Consider the following 26,658-nt stretch of genomic DNA (forward strand, 5'->3'; position numbering starts at 1 on the left):
TGCTTTCGCTGTCGGAAGATTGCGTTGAACCTGGAGAGTTGGGACCCATGGAATGGGGAGCACGCAGGATTCCTTTCAAGGGTCTGCATTTGCTTTCCCAACCTCACCAATCGTCTCAGCCCCAAGAGTGTCCAGCCTTATGTCTTCTGCCGCTGGGGCTGTAGATGTGGTCAATCCTGGTTGCATGCCAGTCCCTGAACGCATTTTGGAAGAATTTCTCTCTGTTTTGCCCTGCTTGTTTCTTCTTTATGTTGGAAATGTATCCTCAGAATGGGTCTGAGCTGATTTTCCCTGCTGGTTTTAGGCCGCTTTACACACACTTGATGCACTTACACAGAGATATCAAGACTTAGCTTTTAAGATGCTTACTAGTCGGATAGATACTTGTGCGATGAACAGGGTCTGGTGAGTCCAGTTGATTGAGCAAGGAGTAGGTCGTGTCCATTCCATATTCGGTTTTCGGAAGGGTATGTGTGCTCATTTCAAATTCGAGTTTTATGCGTCACCCCACCTCACCTTTCCCCTGAAGCAGGCATAAGTGTGTTTTCTAAAAGCGTGACTCTGTTCTATTTGGGGATTCCGTTCATGGGGAGCGATTTTTACATTCCCTCGATAAGTGATATCATAAGTTTCTTTTTTTGTGGGACTTATTTCACTGAGGATGATCGTACCTAAATCCACTCAGGATGCTGCTACCAGCCTCATGACGTGGATTTCATGGCTGAGTGACACTCCATTGGACCTACGTAGCACCACTTGTCCACTTGTCCACTTGTCTTTGTCCACTTGTCCACTCGTCTTTGTCCACTTGGCTCTTTCCTGGGATATGAAACGTGTACCGGAGTGGAGGTTCTTGTAAAGACAGCAGCCCTCAACTTTGGGGTCCCTGTGTCTGGTTGATTTTTTCATTTTCCCAAGGTCAACGCCCATGTGTGGAAGTGCCCTATGCTCTGTGGTTCTGTGTTTTACATGGTTTGGGAAAGAGGATACATTTGTGAAGATTGGCTGTTGGCCATTGACATCCCGCCCATCAGCTTAACAAGGCTCCCTTGACTCCGTGGGCTGTCCTGCCTTTCTGGTTTTTAGACTTTTTTCGCCTGGCCCTTTTGCCCCGGGGGGGGGGGCGAGAGATTTCTTTGTAGTGCTGATTTGCTCTCCCAGGTTGCTTGGTTGGCCAAAAAGAGCGTATGCGTTTTTTCCTGAATATATTCAGGAAAAAACGCATACGCTCTTTTTGGCCAACCGCATCATTGTCCACGTTCTGGCGCTTTTCATGTGCTATCGGGCCATTCCGATGTACCCGTTGACATCCGTTTCCTGCAATTCTGCCTTGCGTTCAACGCCTCTTCGTAGCCTGACCTCAATATATTTTGGGGCGATAGTTATCGTTTAGAACTCTGCAGGTTTGGGAAGTGCAGTGCCCCTGAGCTCCATTTCCCAAGTCGCTTTTTTGTGAGTGGGACGCAACACGGCTTGATGGCTTCACGCCCTCTTGTCGATCCGCGGTGGCAGGCTGAACCTCTGGTGAATTCTTCTTCGTGATGGGAAATGAGAGTGACATGTGCCCGACCAAACACCTCCAGCGAGTCTCTCATTGGTTCCCCCTCTTGCAGTTCATCCTGCGGACAAATTGCAGACGGTACGAAAGAGGCATGGAAAGGCGCCGAGTCTCCAAGTGGGGAGATTGTTAGTAAGGGGGCCTGAATGGAGAACACGAGCACCAGGAGATGAAAACTGAAGTGAGTTTCAGAAAGCTTTCCCGATCCCACGGTGTAGCATCCGCTGGGTTTCCAATGAGTGCTTTCGCTGTCGGAAGATTGCGTTGAACCTGGAGAGTTGGGACCCATGGAATGGGGAGCACGCAGGATTCCTTTCAAGGGTCTGCATTTGCTTTCCCAACCTCACCAATCGTCTCAGCCCCAAGAGTGTCCAGCCTTATGTCTTCCGCCGCTGGGGCTGTAGATGTGGTCAATCCTGGTTGCATGCCAGTCCCTGAACGCATTTTGGAAGAATTTCTCTCTGTTTTGCCCTGCTTGTTTCTTCTTTATGTTGGAAATGTATCCTCAGAATGGGTCTGAGCTGATTTTCCCTGCTGGTTTTAGGCCGCTTTACACACACTTGATGCACTTACACAGAGATATCAAGACTTAGCTTTTAAGATGCTTACTAGTCGGATAGATACTTGTGCGATGAACAGGGTCTGGTGAGTCCAGTTGATTGAGCAAGGAGTAGGTCGTGTCCATTCCATATTCGGTTTTCGGAAGGGTATGTGTGCTCATTTCAAACTCGAGTTTTATGCGTCACCCCACCTCACCTTTCCCCTGAAGCAGGCATAAGTGTGTTTTCTAAAAGCGTGACTCTGTTCTGTTTGGGGATTCCGTTCATGGGGAGCGATTTTTACATTCCCTCGATAAGTGATATCATAAGTTTCTTTTTTTGTGGGACTTATTTCACTGAGGATGATCGTACCTAAATCCACTCAGGATGCTGCTACCAGCCTCATGACGTGGATTTCATGGCTGAGTGACACTCCATTGGACCTACGTAGCACCACTTGTCCACTTGTCCACTTGTCTTTGTCCACTTGTCCACTCGTCGTTGTCCACTTGGCTCTTTCCTGGGATATGAAACGTGTACCGGAGTGGAGGTTCTTGTCAAGACAGCAGCCCTCAACTTTGGGGTCCCTGTGTCTGGTTGCTTTTTTCATTTTCCCAAGGTCAACGCCCATGTGTGGAAGTGCCCTATGCTCTGTGCTTCTGTGTTTTACATGGTTTGGGAAAGAGGATACATTTGTGAAGATTGGCTGTTGGCCATTGACATCCCGCCCATCAGCTTAACAAGGCTCCCTTGACTCCGTGGGCTGTCCTGCCTTTCTGGTTTTTAGACTTTTTTCGCCTGGCCCTTTTGCCCCGGGGGGGGGGGGGCGAGAGATTTCTTTGTAGTGCTGATTTGCTCTCCCAGGTTGCTTGGTTGGCCAAAAAGAGCGTATGCGTTTTTTCCTGAATATATTCAGGAAAAAACGCATACGCTCTTTTTGCCCAACCGCATCATTGTCCACGTTCTGGCGCTTTTCATGTGCTATCGGGCCATTCCGATGTACCCGTTGACATCCGTTTCCTGCAATTCTGCCTTGCGTTCAACGCCTCTTCGTAGCCTGACCTCAATATATTTTGGGGCGATAGTTATCGTTTAGAACTCTGCAGGTTTGGGAAGTGCAGTGCCCCTGAGCTCCATTTCCCAAGTCGCTTTTTTGTGAGTGGGACGCAACACGGCTGGATGGCTTCACGCCCTATTGTCGATCCGCGGTGGCAGGCTGAACCTCTGGTGAATTCTTCTTCGTGATGGGAAATGAGAGTGACATGTGCCCGAGCAAACACCTCCAGCGAGTCTCTCATTGGTTCCCCCTCTTGCAGTTCATCCTGCGGACAAATTGCAGACGGTACGAAAGAGGCATGGAAAGGCGCCGAGTCTCCAAGTGGGGAGATTGTTAGTAAGGGGGCCTGAATGGAGAACACGAGCACCAGGAGATGAAAACTGAAGTGAGTTTCAGAAAGCTTTCCCGATCCCACGGTGTAGCATCCGCTGGGTTTCCAATGAGTGCTTTCGCTGTCGGAAGATTGCGTTGAACCTGGAGAGTTGGGACCCATGGAATGGGGAGCACGCAGGATTCCTTTCAAGGGTCTGCATTTGCTTTCCCAACCTCACCAATCGTCTCAGCCCCAAGAGTGTCCAGCCTTATGTCTTCCGCCGCTGGGGCTGTAGATGTGGTCAATCCTGGTTGCATGCCAGTCCCTGAACGCATTTTGGAAGAATTTCTCTCTGTTTTGCCCTGCTTGTTTCTTCTTTATGTTGGAAATGTATCCTCAGAATGGGTCTGAGCTGATTTTCCCTGCTGGTTTTAGGCCGCTTTACACACACTTGATGCACTTACACAGAGATATCAAGACTTAGCTTTTAAGATGCTTACTAGTCGGATAGATACTTGTGCGATGAACAGGGTCTGGTGAGTCCAGTTGATTGAGCAAGGAGTAGGTCGTGTCCATTCCATATTCGGTTTTCGGAAGGGTATGTGTGCTCATTTCAAACTCGAGTTTTATGCGTCACCCCACCTCACCTTTCCCCTGAAGCAGGCATAAGTGTGTTTTCTAAAAGCGTGACTCTGTTCTGTTTGGGGATTCCGTTCATGGGGAGCGATTTTTACATTCCCTCGATAAGTGATATCATAAGTTTCTTTTTTTGTGGGACTTATTTCACTGAGGATGATCGTAGCTAAATCCACTCAGGATGCTGCTACCAGCCTCATGACGTGGATTTCATGGCTGAGTGACACTCCATTGGACCTACGTAGCACCACTTGTCCACTTGTCCACTTGTCTTTGTCCACTTGTCCACTCGTCTTTGTCCACTTGGCTCTTTCCTGGGATATGAAACGTGTACCGGAGTGGAGGTTCTTGTCAAGACAGCAGCCCTCAACTTTGGGGTCCCTGTGTCTGGTTGATTTTTTCATTTTCCCAAGGTCAACGCCCATGTGTGGAAGTGCCCTATGCTCTGTGGTTCTGTGTTTTACATGGTTTGGGAAAGAGGATACATTTGTGAAGATTGGCTGTTGGCCATTGACATCCCGCCCATCAGCTTAACAAGGCTCCCTTGACTCCGTGGGCTGTCCTGCCTTTCTGGTTTTTAGACTTTTTTCGCCTGGCCCTTTTGCCCCGGGGGGGGGGGGCGAGAGATTTCTTTGTAGTGCTGATTTGCTGTCCCAGGTTGCTTGGTTGGCCAAAAAGAGCGTATGCGTTTTTTCCTGAATATATTCAGGAAAAAACGCATACGCTCTTTTTGGCCAACCGCATCATTGTCCACGTTCTGGCGCTTTTCATGTGCTATCGGGGCCATTCCGATGTACCCGTTGACATCCGTTTCCTGCAATTCTGCCTTGCGTTCAACGCCTCTTCGTAGCCTGACCTCAATATATTTTGGGGCGATAGTTATCGTTTAGAACTCTGCAGGTTTGGGAAGTGCAGTGCCCCTGAGCTCCATTTCCCAAGTCGCTTTTTTGTGAGTGGGACGCAACACGGCTGGATGGCTTCACGCCCTATTGTCGATCCGCGGTGGCAGGCTGAACCTCTGGTGAATTCTTCTTCGTGATGGGAAATGAGAGTGACATGTGGCCGACCAAACACCTCCAGCGAGTCTCTCATTGGTTCCCCCTCTTGCAGTTCATCCTGCGGACAAATTGCAGACGGTACGAAAGAGGCATGGAAAGGCGCCGAGTCTCCAAGTGGGGAGATTGTTAGTAAGGGGGCCTGAATGGAGAACACGAGCACCAGGAGATGAAAACTGAGGTGAGTTTCAGAAAGCTTTCCCGATCCCACGGTGTAGCATCCGCTGGGTTTCCAATGAGTGCTTTCGCTGTCGGAAGATTGCGTTGAACCTGGAGAGTTGGGACCCATGGAATGGGGAGCACGCAGGATTCCTTTCAAGGGTCTGCATTTGCTTTCCCAACCTCACCAATCGTCTCAGCCCGAAGAGTGTCCAGCCTTATGTCTTCCGCCGCTGGGGCTGTAGATGTGGTCAATCCTGGTTGCATGCCAGTCCCTGAACGCATTTTGGAAGAATTTCTCTCTGTTTTGCCCTGCTTGTTTCTTCTTTATGTTGGAAATGTATCCTCAGAATGGGTCTGAGCTGATTTTCCCTGCTGGTTTTAGGCCGCTTTACACACACTTGATGCACTTACACAGAGATATCAAGACTTAGCTTTTAAGATGCTTACTAGTCGGATAGATACTTGTGCGATGAACAGGGTCTGGTGAGTCCAGTTGATTGAGCAAGGAGTAGGTCGTGTCCATTCCATATTCGGTTTTCGGAAGGGTATGTGTGCTCATTTCAAACTCGAGTTTTATGCGTCACCCCACCTCACCTTTCCCCTGAAGCAGGCATAAGTGTGTTTTCTAAAAGCGTGACTCTGTTCTGTTTGGGGATTCCGTTCATGGGGAGCGATTTTTACATTCCCTCGATAAGTGATATCATAAGTTTCTTTTTTTGTGGGACTTATTTCACTGAGGATGATCGTACCTAAATCCACTCAGGATGCTGCTACCAGCCTCATGACGTGGATTTCATGGCTGAGTGACACTCCATTGGACCTACGTAGCACCACTTGTCCACTTGTCCACTTGTCTTTGTCCACTTGTCCACTCGTCTTTGTCCACTTGGCTCTTTCCTGGGATATGAAACGTGTACCGGAGTGGAGGTTCTTGTCAAGACAGCAGCCCTCAACTTTGGGGTCCCTGTGTCTGGTTGATTTTTTCATTTTCCCAAGGTCAACGCCCATGTGTGGAAGTGCCCTATGCTCTGTGGTTCTGTGTTTTACATGGTTTGGGAAAGAGGATACACTTGTGAAGATTGGCTGTTGGCCATTGACATCCCGCCCATCAGCTTAACAAGGCTCCCTTGACTCCGTGGCCTGTCCTGCCTTTCTGGTTTTTAGACTTTTTTCGCCTGGCCCTTTTGCCCCGGGGGGGGGGGGCGAGAGATTTCTTTGTAGTGCTGATTTGCTCTCCCAGGTTGCTTGGTTGGCCAAAAAGGGCGTATGCGTTTTTTCCTGAATATATTCAGGAAAAAACGCATACGCCCTTTTTGGCCAACCGCATCATTGTCCACGTTCTGGCGCTTTTCGTGTGCTATCGGGGCCATTCCGATGTACCAGTTGACATCCATTTCCTGCAATTCTGCCTTGCGTTCAACGCCTCTTCGTAGCCTGACCTCAATATATTTTGGGGCGATAGTTATCGTTTAGAACTCTGCAGGTTTGGGAAGTGCAGTGCCCCTGAGCTCCATTTCCCAAGTCGCTTTTTTGTGAGTGGGACGCAACACGGCTGGATGGCTTCATGCCCTCTTGTCGATCCGCGGTGGCAGGCTGAACCTCTGGTGAATTCTTCTTCGTGATGGGAAATGAGAGTGACATGTGGCCGACCAAACACCTCCAGCGAGTCTCTCATTGGTTCCCCCTCTTGCAGTTCATCCTGCGGACAAATTGCAGACGGTACGAAAGAGGCATGGAAAGGCGCCGAGTCTCCAAGTGGGGAGATTGTTAGTAAGGGGGCCTGAATGGAGAACACGAGCACCAGGAGATGAAAACTGAGGTGAGTTTCAGAAAGCTTTCCCGATCCCACGGTGTAGCATCCGCTGGGTTTCCAATGAGTGCTTTCGCTGTCGGAAGATTGCGTTGAACCTGGAGAGTTGGGACCCATGGAATGGGGAGCACGCAGGATTCCTTTCAAGGGTCTGCATTTGCTTTCCCAACCTCACCAATCGTCTCAGCCCCAAGAGTGTCCAGCCTTATGTCTTCTGCCGCTGGGGCTGTAGATGTGGTCAATCCTGGTTGCATGCCAGTCCCTGAACGCATTTTGGAAGAATTTCTCTCTGTTTTGCCCTGCTTGTTTCTTCTTTATGTTGGAAATGTATCCTCAGAATGGGTCTGAGCTGATTTTCGCTGCTGGTTTTAGGCCGCTTTACACACACTTGATGCACTTACACAGAGATATCAAGACTTAGCTTTTAAGATGCTTACTAGTCGGATAGATACTTGTGCGATGAACAGGGTCTGGTGAGTCCAGTTGATTGAGCAAGGAGTAGGTCGTGTCCATTCCATATTCGGTTTTCGGAAGGGTATGTGTGCTCATTTCAAACTCGAGTTTTATGCGTCACCCCACCTCACCTTTCCCCTGAAGCAGGCATAAGTGTGTTTTCTAAAAGCGTGACTCTGTTCTGTTTGGGGATTCCGTTCATGGGGAGCGATTTTTACATTCCCTCGATAAGTGATATCATAAGTTTCTTTTTTTGTGGGACTTATTTCACTGAGGATGATCGTAGCTAAATCCACTCAGGATGCTGCTACCAGCCTCATGACGTGGATTTCATGGCTGAGTGACACTCCATTGGACCTACGTAGCACCACTTGTCCACTTGTCCACTTGTCTTTGTCCACTTGTCCACTCGTCTTTGTCCACTTGGCTCTTTCCTGGGATATGAAACGTGTACCGGAGTGAAGGTTCTTGTCAAGACAGCAGCCCTCAACTTTGGGGTCCATGTGTCTGGTTGATTTTTTCATTTTCCCAAGGTCAACGCCCATGTGTGGAAGTGCCCTATGCTCTGTGGTTCTGTGTTTTACATGGTTTGGGAAAGAGGATACATTTGTGAAGATTGGCTGTTGGCCATTGACATCCCGCCCATCAGCTTAACAAGGCTCCCTTGACTCCGTGGGCTGTCCTGCCTTTCTGGTTTTTAGACTTTTTTCGCCTGGCCCTTTTGCCCCGGGGGGGGGGGCGAGAGATTTCTTTGTAGTGCTGATTTGCTCTCCCAGGTTGCTTGGTTGGCCAAAAAGGGCGTATGCGTTTTTTCCTGAATATATTCAGGAAAAAACGCATACGCCCTTTTTGGCCAACCGCATCATTGTCCACGTTCTGGCGCTTTTCATGTGCTATCGGGCCATTCCGATGTACCCGTTGACATCCGTTTCCTGCAATTCTGCCTTGCGTTCAACGCCTCTTCGTAGCCTGACCTCAATATATTTTGGGGCGATAGTTATCGTTTAGAACTCTGCAGGTTTGGGAAGTGCAGTGCCCCTGAGCTCCATTTCCCAAGTCGCTTTTTTGTGAGTGGGACGCAACACGGCTGGATGGCTTCACGCCCTATTGTCAATCCGCGGTGGCAGGCTGAACCTCTGGTGAATTCTTCTTCGTGATGGGAAATGAGAGTGACATGTGCCCGACCAAACACCTCCAGCGAGTCTCTCATTGGTTCCCCCTCTTGCAGTTCATCCTGCGGACAAATTGCAGACGGTACGAAAGAGGCATGGAAAGGCGCCGAGTCTCCAAGTGGGGAGATTGTTAGTAAGGGGGCCTGAATGGAGAACACGAGCACCAGGAGATGAAAACTGAGGTGAGTTTCAGAAAGCTTTCCCGATCCCACGGTGTAGCATCCGCTGGGTTTCCAATGAGTGCTTTCGCTGTCGGAAGATTGCGTTGAACCTGGAGAGTTGGGACCCATGGAATGGGGAGCACGCAGGATTCCTTTCAAGGGTCTGCATTTGCTTTCCCAACCTCACCAATCGTCTCAGCCCCAAGAGTGTCCAGCCTTATGTCTTCTGCCGCTGGGGCTGTAGATGTGGTCAATCCTGGTTGCATGCCAGTCCCTGAACGCATTTTGGAAGAATTTCTCTCTGTTTTGCCCTGCTTGTTTCTTCTTTATGTTGGAAATGTATCCTCAGAATGGGTCTGAGCTGATTTTCGCTGCTGGTTTTAGGCCGCTTTACACACACTTGATGCACTTACACAGAGATATCAAGACTTAGCTTTTAAGATGCTTACTAGTCGGATAGATACTTGTGCGATGAACAGGGTCTGGTGAGTCCAGTTGATTGAGCAAGGAGTAGGTCGTGTCCATTCCATATTCGGTTTTCGGAAGGGTATGTGTGCTCATTTCAAACTCGAGTTTTATGCGTCACCCCACCTCACCTTTCCCCTGAAGCAGGCATAAGTGTGTTTTCTAAAAGCGTGACTCTGTTCTGTTTGGGGATTCCGTTCATGGGGAGCGATTTTTACATTCCCTCGATAAGTGATATCATAAGTTTCTTTTTTTGTGGGACTTATTTCACTGAGGATGATCGTAGCTAAATCCACTCAGGATGCTGCTACCAGCCTCATGACGTGGATTTCATGGCTGAGTGACACTCCATTGGACCTACGTAGCACCACTTGTCCACTTGTCCACTTGTCTTTGTCCACTTGTCCACTCGTCTTTGTCCACTTGGCTCTTTCCTGGGATATGAAACGTGTACCGGAGTGAAGGTTCTTGTCAAGACAGCAGCCCTCAACTTTGGGGTCCATGTGTCTGGTTGATTTTTTCATTTTCCCAAGGTCAACGCCCATGTGTGGAAGTGCCCTATGCTCTGTGGTTCTGTGTTTTACATGGTTTGGGAAAGAGGATACATTTGTGAAGATTGGCTGTTGGCCATTGACATCCCGCCCATCAGCTTAACAAGGCTCCCTTGACTCCGTGGGCTGTCCTGCCTTTCTGGTTTTTAGACTTTTTTCGCCTGGCCCTTTTGCCCCGGGGGGGGGGGCGAGAGATTTCTTTGTAGTGCTGATTTGCTCTCCCAGGTTGCTTGGTTGGCCAAAAAGGGCGTATGCGTTTTTTCCTGAATATATTCAGGAAAAAACGCATACGCCCTTTTTGGCCAACCGCATCATTGTCCACGTTCTGGCGCTTTTCATGTGCTATCGGGCCATTCCGATGTACCCGTTGACATCCGTTTCCTGCAATTCTGCCTTGCGTTCAACGCCTCTTCGTAGCCTGACCTCAATATATTTTGGGGCGATAGTTATCGTTTAGAACTCTGCAGGTTTGGGAAGTGCAGTGCCCCTGAGCTCCATTTCCCAAGTCGCTTTTTTGTGAGTGGGACGCAACACGGCTGGATGGCTTCACGCCCTATTGTCAATCCGCGGTGGCAGGCTGAACCTCTGGTGAATTCTTCTTCGTGATGGGAAATGAGAGTGACATGTGCCCGACCAAACACCTCCAGCGAGTCTCTCATTGGTTCCCCCTCTTGCAGTTCATCCTGCGGACAAATTGCAGACGGTACGAAAGAGGCATGGAAAGGCGCCGAGTCTCCAAGTGGGGAGATTGTTAGTAAGGGGGCCTGAATGGAGAACACGAGCACCAGGAGATGAAAACTGAGGTGAGTTTCAGAAAGCTTTCCCGATCCCACGGTGTAGCATCCGCTGGGTTTCCAATGAGTGCTTTCGCTGTCGGAAGATTGCGTTGAACCTGGAGAGTTGGGACCCATGGAATGGGGAGCACGCAGGATTCCTTTCAAGGGTCTGCATTTGCTTTCCCAACCTCACCAATCGTCTCAGCCCGAAGAGTGTCCAGCCTTATGTCTTCCGCCGCTGGGGCTGTAGATGTGGTCAATCCTGGTTGCATGCCAGTCCCTGAACGCATTTTGGAAGAATTTCTCTCTGTTTTGCCCTGCTTGTTTCTTCTTTATGTTGGAAATGTATCCTCAGAATGGGTCTGAGCTGATTTTCCCTGCTGGTTTTAGGCCGCTTTACACACACTTGATGCACTTACACAGAGATATCAAGACTTAGCTTTTAAGATGCTTACTAGTCGGATAGATACTTGTGCGATGAACAGGGTCTGGTGAGTCCAGTTGATTGAGCAAGGAGTAGGTCGTGTCCATTCCATATTCGGTTTTCGGAAGGGTATGTGTGCTCATTTCAAACTCGAGTTTTATGCGTCACCCCACCTCACCTTTCCCCTGAAGCAGGCATAAGTGTGTTTTCTAAAAGCGTGACTCTGTTCTGTTTGGGGATTCCGTTCATGGGGAGCGATTTTTACATTCCCTCGATAAGTGATATCATAAGTTTCTTTTTTTGTGGGACTTATTTCACTGAGGATGATCGTACCTAAATCCACTCAGGATGCTGCTACCAGCCTCATGACGTGGATTTCATGGCTGAGTGACACTCCATTGGACCTACGTAGCACCACTTGTCCACTTGTCCACTTGTCTTTGTCCACTTGTCCACTCGTCTTTGTCCACTTGGCTCTTTCCTGGGATATGAAACGTGTACCGGAGTGGAGGTTCTTGTCAAGACAGCAGCCCTCAACTTTGGGGTCCCTGTGTCTGGTTGATTTTTTCATTTTCCCAAGGTCAACGCCCATGTGTGGAAGTGCCCTATGCTCTGTGGTTCTGTGTTTTACATGGTTTGGGAAAGAGGATACACTTGTGAAGATTGGCTGTTGGCCATTGACATCCCGCCCATCAGCTTAACAAGGCTCCCTTGACTCCGTGGGCTGTCCTGCCTTTCTGGTTTTTAGACTTTTTTCGCCTGGCCCTTTTGCCCCGGGGGGGGGGGGCGAGAGATTTCTTTGTAGTGCTGATTTGCTCTCCCAGGTTGCTTGGTTGGCCAAAAAGGGCGTATGCGTTTTTTCCTGAATATATTCAGGAAAAAACGCATACGCCCTTTTTGGCCAACCGCATCATTGTCCACGTTCTGGCGCTTTTCGTGTGCTATCGGGGCCATTCCGATGTACCCGTTGACATCCATTTCCTGCAATTCTGCCTTGCGTTCAACGCCTCTTCGTAGCCTGACCTCAATATATTTTGGGGCGATAGTTATCGTTTAGAACTCTGCAGGTTTGGGAAGTGCAGTGCCCCTGAGCTCCATTTCCCAAGTCGCTTTTTTGTGAGTGGGACGCAACACGGCTGGATGGCTTCACGCCCTCTTGTCGATCCGCGGTGGCAGGCTGAACCTCTGGTGAATTCTTCTTCGTGATGGGAAATGAGAGTGACATGTGGCCGACCAAACACCTCCAGCGAGTCTCTCATTGGTTCCCCCTCTTGCAGTTCATCCTGCGGACAAATTGCAGACGGTACGAAAGAGGCATGGAAAGGCGCCGAGTCTCCAAGTGGGGAGATTGTTAGTAAGGGGGCCTGAATGGAGAACACGAGCACCAGGAGATGAAAACTGAGGTGAGTTTCAGAAAGCTTTCCCGATCCCACGGTGTAGCATCCGCTGGGTTTCCAATGAGTGCTTTCGCTGTCGGAAGATTGCGTTGAACCTGGAGAGTTGGGACCCATGGAATGGGGAGCACGCAGGATTCCTTTCAAGGGTCTGCATTTGCTTTCCCAACCTCACCAATCGTCTCAGCCCCAAGAGTGTCCAGCCTTATGTCTTCTGCCGCTGGGGCTGTAGATGTGGTCAATCCTGGTTGCATGCCTGTCCCTGAACGCATTTTGGAAGAATTTCTCTCTGTTTTGCCCTGCTTGTTTCTTCTTTATGTTGGAAATGTATCCTCAGAATGGGTCTGAGCTGATTTTCGCTGCTGGTTTTAGGCCGCTTTACACACACTTGATGCACTTACACAGAGATATCAAGACTTAGCTTTTAAGATGCTTACTAGTCGGATAGATACTTGTGCGATGAACAGGGTCTGGTGAGTCCAGTTGATTGAGCAAGGAGTAGGTCGTGTCCATTCCATATTCGGTTTTCGGAAGGGTATGTGTGCTCATTTCAAACTCGAGTTTTATGCGTCACCCCACCTCACCTTTCCCCTGAAGCAGGCATAAGTGTGTTTTCTAAAAGCGTGACTCTGTTCTGTTTGGGGATTCCGTTCATGGGGAGCGATTTTTACATTCCCTCGATAAGTGATATCATAAGTTTCGTTTTTTGTGGGACTTATTTCACTGAGGATGATCGTACCTAAATCCACTCAGGATGCTGCTACCAGCCTCATGACGTGGATTTCATGGCTGAGTGACACTCCATTGGACCTACGTAGCACCACTTGTCCACTTGTCCACTTGTCTTTGTCCACTTGTCCACTCGTCTTTGTCCACTTGGCTCTTTCCTGGGATATGAAACGTGTACCGGAGTGGAGGTTCTTGTCAAGACAGCAGCCCTCAACTTTGGGGTCCATGTGTCTGGTTGATTTTTTCATTTTCCCAAGGTCAACGCCCATGTGTGGAAGTGCCCTATGCTCTGTGGTTCTGTGTTTTACATGGTTTGGGAAAGAGGATACATTTGTGAAGATTGGCTGTTGGCCATTGACATCCCGCCCATCAGCTTAACAAGGCTCCCTTGACTCCGTGGGCTGTCCTGCCTTTCTGGTTTTTAGACTTTTTTCGCCTGGCCCTTTTGCCCCGGGGGGGGGGGCGAGAGATTTCTTTGTAGTGCTGATTTGCTCTCCCAGGTTGCTTGGTTGGCCAAAAAGGGCGTATGCGTTTTTTCCTGAATATATTCAGGAAAAAACGCATACGCCCTTTTTGGCCAACCGCATCATTGTCCACGTTCTGGCGCTTTTCATGTGCTATCGGGCCATTCCGATGTACCCGTTGACATCCGTTTCCTGCAATTCTGCCTTGCGTTCAACGCCTCTTCGTAGCCTGACCTCAATATATTTTGGGGCGATAGTTATCGTTTAGAACTCTGCAGGTTTGGGAAGTGCAGTGCCCCTGAGCTCCATTTCCCAAGTCGCTTTTTTGTGAGTGGGACGCAACACGGCTGGATGGCTTCACGCCCTATTGTCAATCCGCGGTGGCAGGCTGAACCTCTGGTGAATTCTTCTTCGTGATGGGAAATGAGAGTGACATGTGCCCGACCAAACACCTCCAGCGAGTCTCTCATTGGTTCCCCCTCTTGCAGTTCATCCTGCGGACAAATTGCAGACGGTACGAAAGAGGCATGGAAAGGCGCCGAGTCTCCAAGTGGGGAGATTGTTAGTAAGGGGGCCTGAATGGAGAACACGAGCACCAGGAGATGAAAACTGAGGTGAGTTTCAGAAAGCTTTCCCGATCCCACGGTGTAGCATCCGCTGGGTTTCCAATGAGTGCTTTCGCTGTCGGAAGATTGCGTTGAACCTGGAGAGTTGGGACCCATGGAATGGGGAGCACGCAGGATTCCTTTCAAGGGTCTGCATTTGCTTTCCCAACCTCACCAATCGTCTCAGCCCCAAGAGTGTCCAGCCTTATGTCTTCTGCCGCTGGGGCTGTAGATGTGGTCAATCCTGGTTGCATGCCAGTCCCTGAACGCATTTTGGAAGAATTTCTCTCTGTTTTGCCCTGCTTGTTTCTTCTTTATGTTGGAAATGTATCCTCAGAATGGGTCTGAGCTGATTTTCGCTGCTGGTTTTAGGCCGCTTTACACACACTTGATGCACTTACACAGAGATATCAAGACTTAGCTTTTAAGATGCTTACTAGTCGGATAGATACTTGTGCGATGAACAGGGTCTGGTGAGTCCAGTTGATTGAGCAAGGAGTAGGTCGTGTCCATTCCATATTCGGTTTTCGGAAGGGTATCTGTGCTCATTTCAAACTCGAGTTTTATGCGTCACCCCACCTCACCTTTCCCCTGAAGCAGGCATAAGTGTGTTTTCTAAAAGCGTGACTCTGTTCTGTTTGGGGATTCCGTTCATGGGGAGCGATTTTTACATTCCCTCGATAAGTGATATCATAAGTTTCTTTTTTTGTGGGACTTATTTCACTGAGGATGATCGTACCTAAATCCACTCAGGATGCTGCTACCAGCCACATGACGTGGATTTCATGGCTGAGTGACACTCCTTTGGACCTCCGTAGCACCACTTGTCCACTTGTCCACTTGTCTTTGTCCACTTGGCTCTTTCCTGGGATATGAAACGTGTACCGGAGTGGAGGTTCTTGTCAAGACAGCAGCCTTCAACTTTGGGGTCCCTGTGTCTGGTTGATTTTTTCATTTTCCCAAGGTCAACGCCCATGTGTGGAAGTGCCCTATGCTCTGTGGTTCTGTGTTTTACATGGTTTGGGAAAGAGGATACATTTGTGAAGATTGGCTGTTGGCCATTGACATCCCGCCCATCAGCTTAACAAGGCTCCCTTGACTCCGTGGGCTGTCCTGCCTTTCTGGTTTTTAGACTTTTTTCGCCTGGCACTTTTGCCCCGGGGGGGGGCGAGAGATTTCTTTGTAGTGCTGATTTGCTCTCCCAGGTTGCTTGGTTGGCCAAAAAGGGCGTATGCGTTTTTTCCTGAAGGAAAAAACGCATACGCCCTTTTTGGCCAACCGCATCATTGTCCACGTTCTCGCGCTTTTCATGTGCTATCGGGGCCATTCCGATGTACCCGTTGACATCCGTTTCCTGCAATTCTGCCTTGCGTTCAACGCCTCTTCGTAGCCTGACCTCAATATATTTTGGGGCGATAGTTATCGTTTAGAACTCTGCAGGTTTGGGAAGTGCAGTGCCCCTGAGCTCCATTTCCCAAGTCGCTTTTTTGTGAGTGGGACGCAACACGGCTGGATGGCTTCACGCCCTATTGTCGATCCGCGGTGGCAGGCTGAACCTCTGGTGAATTCTTCTTCGTGATGGGAAATGAGAGTGACATGTGGCCGACCAAACACCTCCAGCGAGTCTCTCATTGGTTCCCCCTCTTGCAGTTCATCCTGCGGACAAATTGCAGACGGTACGAAAGAGGCATGGAAAGGCGCCGAGTCTCCAAGTGGGGAGATTGTTAGTAAGGGGGCCTGAATGGAGAACACGAGCACCAGGAGATGAAAACTGAGGTGAGTTTCAGAAAGCTTTCCCGATCCCACGGTGTAGCATCCGCTGGGTTTCCAATGAGTGCTTTCGCTGTCGGAAGATTGCGTTGAACCTGGAGAGTTGGGACCCATGGAATGGGGAGCACGCAGGATTCCTTTCAAGGGTCTGCATTTGCTTTCCCAACCTCACCAATCGTCTCAGCCCCAAGAGTGTCCAGCCTTATGTCTTCCGCCTCTGGGGCTGTAGATGTGGTCAATCCTGGTTGCATGCCAGTCCCTGAACGCATTTTGGAAGAATTTCTCTCTGTTTTGCCCTGCTTGTTTCTTCTTTATGTTGGAAATGTATCCTCAGAATGGGTCTGAGCTGATTTTCCCTGCTGGTTTTAGGCCGCTTTACACACACTTGATGCACTTACACAGAGATATCAAGACTTAGCTTTTAAGATGCTTACTAGTCGGATAGATACTTGTGCGATGAACAGGGTCTGGTGAGTCCAGTTGATTGAGCAAGGAGTAGGTCGTGTCCATTCCATATTCGGTTTTCGGAAGGGTATGTGTGCTCATTTCAAACTCGAGTTTTATGCGTCACCCCACCTCACCTTTCCCCTGAAGCAGGCATAAGTGTGTTTTCTAAAAGCGTGACTCTGTTCTGTTTGGGGATTCCGTGCATGGGGAGCGATTTTTACATTCCCTCGATAAGTGATATCATAAGTTTCTTTTTTTGTGGGACTTATTTCACTGAGGATGATCGTACCTAAATCCACTCAGGATGCTGCTACCAGCCTTATGACGTGGATTTCATGGCTGAGTGACACTCCATTGGACCTACGTAGCACCACTTGTCCACTTGTCCACTTGTCTTTGTCCACTTGTCCACTCGTCTTTGTCCACTTGGCTCTTTCCTGGGATATGAAACGTGTACCGGAGTGGAGGTTCTTGTCAAGACAGCAGCCCTCAACTTTGGGGTCCCTGTGTCTGGTTGATTTTTTCATTTTCCCGAGGTCAACGCCCATGTGTGGAAGTGCCCTATGCTCTGTGGTTCTGTGTTTTACATGGTTTGGGAAAGAGGATACATTTGTGAAGATTGGCTGTTGGCCATTGACATCCCGCCCATCAGCTTAACAAGGCTCCCTTGACTCCGTGGGCTGTCCTGCCTTTCTGGTTTTTAGAATTTTTCCGCCTGGCCCTTTTGCCCCCGGGGGGGCGAGAGATTTCTTTGTAGTGCTGATTTGCTCTCCCAGGTTGCTTGGTTGGCCAAAAAGGGCGTATGCGTTTTTTCCTGAATATATTCAGGAAAAAACGCATACGCCCTTTTTGGCCAACCGCATCATTGTCCACGTTCTGGCGCTTTTCATGTGCTATCGGGCCATTCCGATGTACCCGTTGACATCCGTTTCCTGCAATTCTGCCTTGCGTTCAACACCTCTTCGTAGCCTGACCTCAATATATTTTGGGGCGATAGTTATCGTTTAGAACTCTGCAGGTTTGGGAAGTGCAGTGCCCCTGAGCTCCATTTCCCAAGTCGCTTTTTTGTGAGTGGGACGCAACACGGCTGGATGGCTTCACGCCCTCTTGTCGATCCGCGGTGGCAGGCTGAACCTCTGGTGAATTCTTCTTCGTGATGGGAAATGAGAGTGACATGTGCCCGACCAAACACCTCCAGCGAGTCTCTCATTGGTTCCCCCTCTTGCAGTTCATCCTGCGGACAAATTGCAGACGGTACGAAAGAGGCATGGAAAGGCGCCGAGTCTCCAAGTGGGGAGATTGTTAGTAAGGGGGCCTGAATGGAGAACACGAGCACCAGGAGATGAAAACTGAGGTGAGTTTCAGAAAGCTTTCCCGATCCCACGGTGTAGCATCCGCTGGGTTTCCAATGAGTGCTTTCGCTGTCGGAAGATTGCGTTGAACCTGGAGAGTTGGGACCCATGGAATGGGGAGCACGCAGGATTCCTTTCAAGGGTCTGCATTTGCTTTCCCAACCTCACCAATCATCTCAGCCCCAAGAGTGTCCAGCCTTATGTCTTCCGCCGCTGGGGCTGTAGATGTGGTCAATCCTGGTTGCATGCCAGTCCCTGAACGCATTTTGGAAGAATTTCTCTCTGTTTTGCCCTGCTTGTTTCTTCTTTATGTTGGAAATGTATCCTCAGAATGGGTCTGAGCTGATTTTCCCTGCTGGTTTTAGGCCGCTTTACACACACTTGATGCACTTACACAGAGATATCAAGACTTAGCTTTTAAGATGCTTACTAGTCGGATAGATACTTGTGCGATGAACAGGGTCTGGTGAGTCCAGTTGATTGAGCAAGGAGTAGGTCGTGTCCATTCCATATTCGGTTTTCGGAAGGGTATGTGTGCTCATTTCAAACTCGAGTTTTATGCGTCACCCCACCTCACCTTTCCCCTGAAGCAGGCATAAGTGTGTTTTCTAAAAGCGTGACTCTGTTCTGTTTGGGGATTCCGTTCATGGGGAGCGATTTTTACATTCCCTCGATAAGTGATATCATAAGTTTCTTTTTTTGTGGGACTTATTTCACTGAGGATGATCGTACCTAAATCCACTCAGGATGCTGCTACCAGCCTCATGACGTGGATTTCATGGCTGAGTGACACTCCATTGGACCTACGTAGCACCACTTGTCCACTTGTCCACTTGTCTTTGTCCACTTGTCCACTCGTCTTTGTCCACTTGGCTCTTTCCTGGGATATGAAACGTGTACCGGAGTGGAGGTTCTTGTCAAGACAGCAGCCCTCAACTTTGGGGTCCCTGTGTCTGGTTGATTTTTTCATTTTCCCAAGGTCAACGCCCATGTGTGGAAGTGCCCTATGCTCTGTGCTTCTGTGTTTTACATGGTTTGGGAAAGAGGATACATTTGTGAAGATTGGCTGTTGGCCATTGACATCCCGCCCATCAGCTTAACAAGGCTCCCTTGACTCCGTGGGCTGTCCTGCCTTTCTGGTTTTTAGACTTTTTTCGCCTGGCCCTTTTGCCCCGGGGGGGGGGGGGGCGAGAGATTTCTTTGTAGTGCTGATTTGCTCTCCCAGGTTGCTTGGTTGGCCAAAAAGAGCGTATGCGTTTTTTCCTGAATATATTCAGGAAAAAACGCATACGCTCTTTTTGGCCAACCGCATCATTGTCCACGTTCTGGCGCTTTTCATGTGCTATCGGGCCATTCCGATGTACCCGTTGACATCCGTTTCCTGCAATTCTGCCTTGCGTTCAACGCCTCTTCGTAGCCTGACCTCAATATATTTTGGGGCGATAGTTATCGTTTAGAACTCTGCAGGTTTGGGAAGTGCAGTGCCCCTGAGCTCCATTTCCCAAGTCGCTTTTTTGTGAGTGGGACGCAACACGGCTGGATGGCTTCACGCCCTATTGTCGATCCGCGGTGGCAGGCTGAACCTCTGGTGAATTCTTCTTCGTGATGGGAAATGAGAGTGACATGTGCCCGACCAAACACCTCCAGCGAGTCTCTCATTGGTTCCCCCTCTTGCAGTTCATCCTGCGGACAAATTGCAGACGGTACGAAAGAGGCATGGAAAGGCGCCGAGTCTCCAAGTGGGGAGATTGTTAGTAAGGGGGCCTGAATGGAGAACACGAGCACCAGGAGATGAAAACTGAAGTGAGTTTCAGAAAGCTTTCCCGATCCCACGGTGTAGCATCCGCTGGGTTTCCAATGAGTGCTTTCGCTGTCGGAAGATTGCGTTGAACCTGGAGAGTTGGGACCCATGGAATGGGGAGCACGCAGGATTCCTTTCAAGGGTCTGCATTTGCTTTCCCAACCTCACCAATCGTCTCAGCCCCAAGAGTGTCCAGCCTTATGTCTTCCGCCGCTGGGGCTGTAGATGTGGTCAATCCTGGTTGCATGCCAGTCCCTGAACGCATTTTGGAAGAATTTCTCTCTGTTTTGCCCTGCTTGTTTCTTCTTTATGTTGGAAATGTATCCTCAGAATGGGTCTGAGCTGATTTTCCCTGCTGGTTTTAGGCCGCTTTACACACACTTGATGCACTTACACAGAGATATCAAGACTTAGCTTTTAAGATGCTTACTAGTCGGATAGATACTTGTGCGATGAACAGGGTCTGGTGAGTCCAGTTGATTGAGCAAGGAGTAGGTCGTGTCCATTCCATATTCGGTTTTCGGAAGGGTATGTGTGCTCATTTCAAACTCGAGTTTTATGCGTCACCCCACCTCACCTTTCCCCTGAAGCAGGCATAAGTGTGTTTTCTAAAAGCGTGACTCTGTTCTGTTTGGGGATTCCGTTCATGGGGAGCGATTTTTACATTCCCTCGATAAGTGATATCATAAGTTTCTTTTTTTGTGGGACTTATTTCACTGAGGATGATCGTAGCTAAATCCACTCAGGATGCTGCTACCAGCCTCATGACGTGGATTTCATGGCTGAGTGACACTCCATTGGACCTACGTAGCACCACTTGTCCACTTGTCCACTTGTCTTTGTCCACTTGTCCACTCGTCTTTGTCCACTTGGCTCTTTCCTGGGATATGAAACGTGTACCGGAGTGGAGGTTCTTGTCAAGACAGCAGCCCTCAACTTTGGGGTCCCTGTGTCTGGTTGATTTTTTCATTTTCCCAAGGTCAACGCCCATGTGTGGAAGTGCCCTATGCTCTGTGGTTCTGTGTTTTACATGGTTTGGGAAAGAGGATACATTTGTGAAGATTGGCTGTTGGCCATTGACATCCCGCCCATCAGCTTAACAAGGCTCCCTTGACTCCGTGGGCTGTCCTGCCTTTCTGGTTTTTAGACTTTTTTCGCCTGGCCCTTTTGCCCCGGGGGGGGGGGGCGAGAGATTTCTTTGTAGTGCTGATTTGCTCTCCCAGGTTGCTTGGTTGGCCAAAAAGAGCGTATGCGTTTTTTCCTGAATATATTCAGGAAAAAACGCATACGCTCTTTTTGGCCAACCGCATCATTGTCCACGTTCTGGCGCTTTTCATGTGCTATCGGGCCATTCCGATGTACCCGTTGACATCCGTTTCCTGCAATTCTGCCTTGCGTTCAACGCCTCTTCGTAGCCTGACCTCAATATATTTTGGGGCGATAGTTATCGTTTAGAACTCTGCAGGTTTGGGAAGTGCAGTGCCCCTGAGCTCCATTTCCCAAGTCGCTTTTTTGTGAGTGGGACGCAACACGGCTGGATGGCTTCACGCCCTATTGTCGATCCGCGGTGGCAGGCTGAACCTCTGGTGAATTCTTCTTCGTGATGGGAAATGAGAGTGACATGTGCCCGACCAAACACCTCCAGCGAGTCTCTCATTGGTTCCCCCTCTTGCAGTTCATCCTGCGGACAAATTGCAGACGGTACGAAAGAGGCATGGAAAGGCGCCGAGTCTCCAAGTGGGGAGATTGTTAGTAAGGGGGCCTGAATGGAGAACACGAGCACCAGGAGATGAAAACTGAGGTGAGTTTCAGAAAGCTTTCCCGATCCCACGGTGTAGCATCCGCTGGGTTTCCAATGAGTGCTTTCGCTGTCGGAAGATTGCGTTGAACCTGGAGAGTTGGGACCCATGGAATGGGGAGCACGCAGGATTCCTTTCAAGGGTCTGCATTTGCTTTCCCAACCTCACCAATCGTCTCAGCCCCAAGAGTGTCCAGCCTTATGTCTTCCGCCGCTGGGGCTGTAGATGTGGTCAATCCTGGTTGCATGCCAGTCCCTGAACGCATTTTGGAAGAATTTCTCTCTGTTTTGCCCTGCTTGTTTCTTCTTTATGTTGGAAATGTATCCTCAGAATGGGTCTGAGCTGATTTTCCCTGCTGGTTTTAGGCCGCTTTACACACACTTGATGCACTTACACAGAGATATCAAGACTTAGCTTTTAAGATGCTTACTAGTCGGATAGATACTTGTGCGATGAACAGGGTCTGGTGAGTCCAGTTGATTGAGCAAGGAGTAGGTCGTGTCCATTCCATATTCGGTTTTCGGAAGGGTATGTGTGCTCATTTCAAACTCGAGTTTTATGCGTCACCCCACCTCACCTTTCCCCTGAAGCAGGCATAAGTGTGTTTTCTAAAAGCGTGACTCTGTTCTGTTTGGGGATTCCGTGCATGGGGAGCGATTTTTACATTCCCTCGATAAGTGATATCATAAGTTTCTTTTTTTGTGGGACTTATTTCACTGAGGATGATCGTACCTAAATCCACTCAGGATGCTGCTACCAGCCTTATGACGTGGATTTCATGGCTGAGTGACACTCCATTGGACCTACGTAGCACCACTTGTCCACTTGTCCACTTGTCTTTGTCCACTTGTCCACTCGTCTTTGTCCACTTGGCTCTTTCCTGGGATATGAAACGTGTACCGGAGTGGAGGTTCTTGTCAAGACAGCAGCCCTCAACTTTGGGGTCCCTGTGTCTGGTTGATTTTTTCATTTTCCCGAGGTCAACGCCCATGTGTGGAAGTGCCCTATGCTCTGTGGTTCTGTGTTTTACATGGTTTGGGAAAGAGGATACATTTGTGAAGATTGGCTGTTGGCCATTGACATCCCGCCCATCAGCTTAACAAGGCTCCCTTGACTCCGTGGGCTGTCCTGCCTTTCTGGTTTTTAGAATTTTTCCGCCTGGCCCTTTTGCCCCCGGGGGGGCGAGAGATTTCTTTGTAGTGCTGATTTGCTCTCCCAGGTTGCTTGGTTGGCCAAAAAGGGCGTATGCGTTTTTTCCTGAATATATTCAGGAAAAAACGCATACGCCCTTTTTGGCCAACCGCATCATTGTCCACGTTCTGGCGCTTTTCATGTGCTATCGGGCCATTCCGATGTACCCGTTGACATCCGTTTCCTGCAATTCTGCCTTGCGTTCAACGCCTCTTCGTAGCCTGACCTCAATATATTTTGGGGCGATAGTTATCGTTTAGAACTCTGCAGGTTTGGGAAGTGCAGTGCCCCTGAGCTCCATTTCCCAAGTCGCTTTTTTGTGAGTGGGACGCAACACGGCTGGATGGCTTCACGCCCTCTTGTCGATCCGCGGTGGCAGGCTGAACCTCTGGTGAATTCTTCTTCGTGATGGGAAATGAGAGTGACATGTGGCCGACCAAACACCTCCAGCGAGTCTCTCATTGGTTCCCCCTCTTGCAGTTCATCCTGCGGACAAATTGCAGACGGTACGAAAGAGGCATGGAAAGGCGCCGAGTCTCCAAGTGGGGAGATTGTTAGTAAGGGGGCCTGAATGGAGAACACGAGCACCAGGAGATGAAAACTGAGGTGAGTTTCAGAAAGCTTTCCCGATCCCACGGTGTAGCATCCGCTGGGTTTCCAATGAGTGCTTTCGCTGTCGGAAGATTGCGTTGAACCTGGAGAGTTGGGACCCATGGAATGGGGAGCACGCAGGATTCCTTTCAAGGGTCTGCATTTGCTTTCCCAACCTCACCAATCATCTCAGCCCCAAGAGTGTCCAGCCTTATGTCTTCCGCCGCTGGGGCTGTAGATGTGGTCAATCCTGGTTGCATGCCAGTCCCTGAACGCATTTTGGAAGAATTTCTCTCTGTTTTGCCCTGCTTGTTTCTTCTTTATGTTGGAAATGTATCCTCAGAATGGGTCTGAGCTGATTTTCCCTGCTGGTTTTAGGCCGCTTTACACACACTTGATGCACTTACACAGAGATATCAAGACTTAGCTTTTAAGATGCTTACTAGTCGGATAGATACTTGTGCGATGAACAGGGTCTGGTGAGTCCAGTTGATTGAGCAAGGAGTAGGTCGTGTCCATTCCATATTCGGTTTTCGGAAGGGTATGTGTGCTCATTTCAAACTCGAGTTTTATGCGTCACCCCACCTCACCTTTCCCCTGAAGCAGGCATAAGTGTGTTTTCTAAAAGCGTGACTCTGTTCTGTTTGGGGATTCCGTTCATGGGGAGCGATTTTTACATTCCCTCGATAAGTGATATCATAAGTTTCTTTTTTTGTGGGACTTATTTCACTGAGGATGATCGTACCTAAATCCACTCAGGATGCTGCTACCAGCCTCATGACGTGGATTTCATGGCTGAGTGACACTCCATTGGACCTCCGTAGCACCACTTGTCCACTTGTCCACTTGTCTTTGTCCACTTGGCTCTTTCCTGGGATATGAAACGTGTACCGGAGTGGAGGTTCTTGTCAAGACAGCAGCCTTCAACTTTGGGGTCCCTGTGTCTGGTTGATTTTTTCATTTTCCCAAGGTCAACGCCCATGTGTGGAAGTGCCCTATGCTCTGTGCTTCTGTGTTTTACATGGTTTGGGAAAGAGGATACATTTGTGAAGATTGGCTGTTGGCCATTGACATCCCGCCCATCAGCTTAACAAGGCTCCCTTGACTCCGTGGGCTGTCCTGCCTTTCTGGTTTTTAGACTTTTTTCGCCTGGCACTTTTGCCCCGGGGGGGGGGCGAGAGATTTCTTTGTAGTGCTGATTTGCTCTCCCAGGTTGCTTGGTTGGCCAAAAAGGGCGTATGCGTTTTTTCCTGAAGGAAAAAACGCATACGCCCTTTTTGGCCAACCGCATCATTGTCCACGTTCTCGCGCTTTTCATGTGCTATCGGGGCCATTCCGATGTACCCGTTGACATCCGTTTCCTGCAATTCTGCCTTGCGTTCAACGCCTCTTCGTAGCCTGACCTCAATATATTTTGGGGCGATAGTTATCGTTTAGAACTCTGCAGGTTTGGGAAGTGCAGTGCCCCTGAGCTCCATTTCCCAAGTCGCTTTTTTGTGAGTGGGACGCAACACGGCTGGATGGCTTCACGCCCTATTGTCGATCCGCGGTGGCAGGCTGAACCTCTGGTGAATTCTTCTTCGTGATGGGAAATGAGAGTGACATGTGGCCGACCAAACACCTCCAGCGAGTCTCTCATTGGTTCCCCCTCTTGCAGTTCATCCTGCGGACAAATTGCAGACGGTACGAAAGAGGCATGGAAAGGCGCCGAGTCTCCAAGTGGGGAGATTGTTAGTAAGGGGGCCTGAATGGAGAACACGAGCACCAGGAGATGAAAACTGAGGTGAGTTTCAGAAAGCTTTCCCGATCCCACGGTGTAGCATCCGCTGGGTTTCCAATGAGTGCTTTCGCTGTCGGAAGATTGCGTTGAACCTGGAGAGTTGGGACCCATGGAATGGGGAGCACGCAGGATTCCTTTCAAGGGTCTGCATTTGCTTTCCCAACCTCACCAATCGTCTCAGCCCCAAGAGTGTCCAGCCTTATGTCTTCCGCCTCTGGGGCTGTAGATGTGGTCAATCCTGGTTGCATGCCAGTCCCTGAACGCATTTTGGAAGAATTTCTCTCTGTTTTGCCCTGCTTGTTTCTTCTTTATGTTGGAAATGTATCCTCAGAATGGGTCTGAGCTGATTTTCCCTGCTGGTTTTAGGCCGCTTTACACACACTTGATGCACTTACACAGAGATATCAAGACTTAGCTTTTAAGATGCTTACTAGTCGGATAGATACTTGTGCGATGAACAGGGTCTGGTGAGTCCAGTTGATTGAGCAAGGAGTAGGTCGTGTCCATTCCATATTCGGTTTTCGGAAGGGTATGTGTGCTCATTTCAAACTCGAGTTTTATGCGTCACCCCACCTCACCTTTCCCCTGAAGCAGGCATAAGTGTGTTTTCTAAAAGCGTGACTCTGTTCTGTTTGGGGATTCCGTTCATGGGGAGCGATTTTTACATTCCCTCGATAAGTGATATCATAAGTTTCTTTTTTTGTGGGACTTATTTCACTGAGGATGATCGTACCTAAATCCACTCAGGATGCTGCTACCAGCCTTATGACGTGGATTTCATGGCTGAGTGACACTCCATTGGACCTACGTAGCACCACTTGTCCACTTGTCCACTTGTCTTTGTCCACTTGTCCACTCGTCTTTGTCCACTTGGCTCTTTCCTGGGATATGAAACGTGTACCGGAGTGGAGGTTCTTGTGAAGACAGCAGCCCTCAACTTTGGGGTCCCTGTGTCTGGTTGATTTTTTCATTTTCCCGAGGTCAACGCCCATGTGTGGAAGTGCCCTATGCTCTGTGGTTCTGTGTTTTACATGGTTTGGGAAAGAGGATACATTTGTGAAGATTGGCTGTTGGCCATTGACATCCCGCCCATCAGCTTAACAAGGCTCCCTTGACTCCGTGGGCTGTCCTGCCTTTCTGGTTTTTAGAATTTTTCCGCCTGGCCCTTTTGCCCCCGGGGGGGCGAGAGATTTCTTTGTAGTGCTGATTTGCTCTCCCAGGTTGCTTGGTTGGCCAAAAAGGGCGTATGCGTTTTTTCCTGAATATATTCAGGAAAAAACGCATACGCCCTTTTTGGCCAACCGCATCATTGTCCACGTTCTGGCGCTTTTCATGTGCTATCGGGCCATTCCGATGTACCCGTTGACATCCGTTTCCTGCAATTCTGCCTTGCGTTCAACACCTCTTCGTAGCCTGACCTCAATATATTTTGGGGCGATAGTTATCGTTTAGAACTCTGCAGGTTTGGGAAGTGCAGTGCCCCTGAGCTCCATTTCCCAAGTCGCTTTTTTGTGAGTGGGACGCAACACGGCTGGATGGCTTCACGCCCTCTTGTCGATCCGCGGTGGCAGGCTGAACCTCTGGTGAATTCTTCTTCGTGATG

Source organism: Kogia breviceps, chromosome 3 (assembly GCF_026419965.1).
Source record: "Kogia breviceps isolate mKogBre1 chromosome 3, mKogBre1 haplotype 1, whole genome shotgun sequence".
Lineage (NCBI taxonomy): Eukaryota > Metazoa > Chordata > Mammalia > Artiodactyla > Physeteridae > Kogia > Kogia breviceps.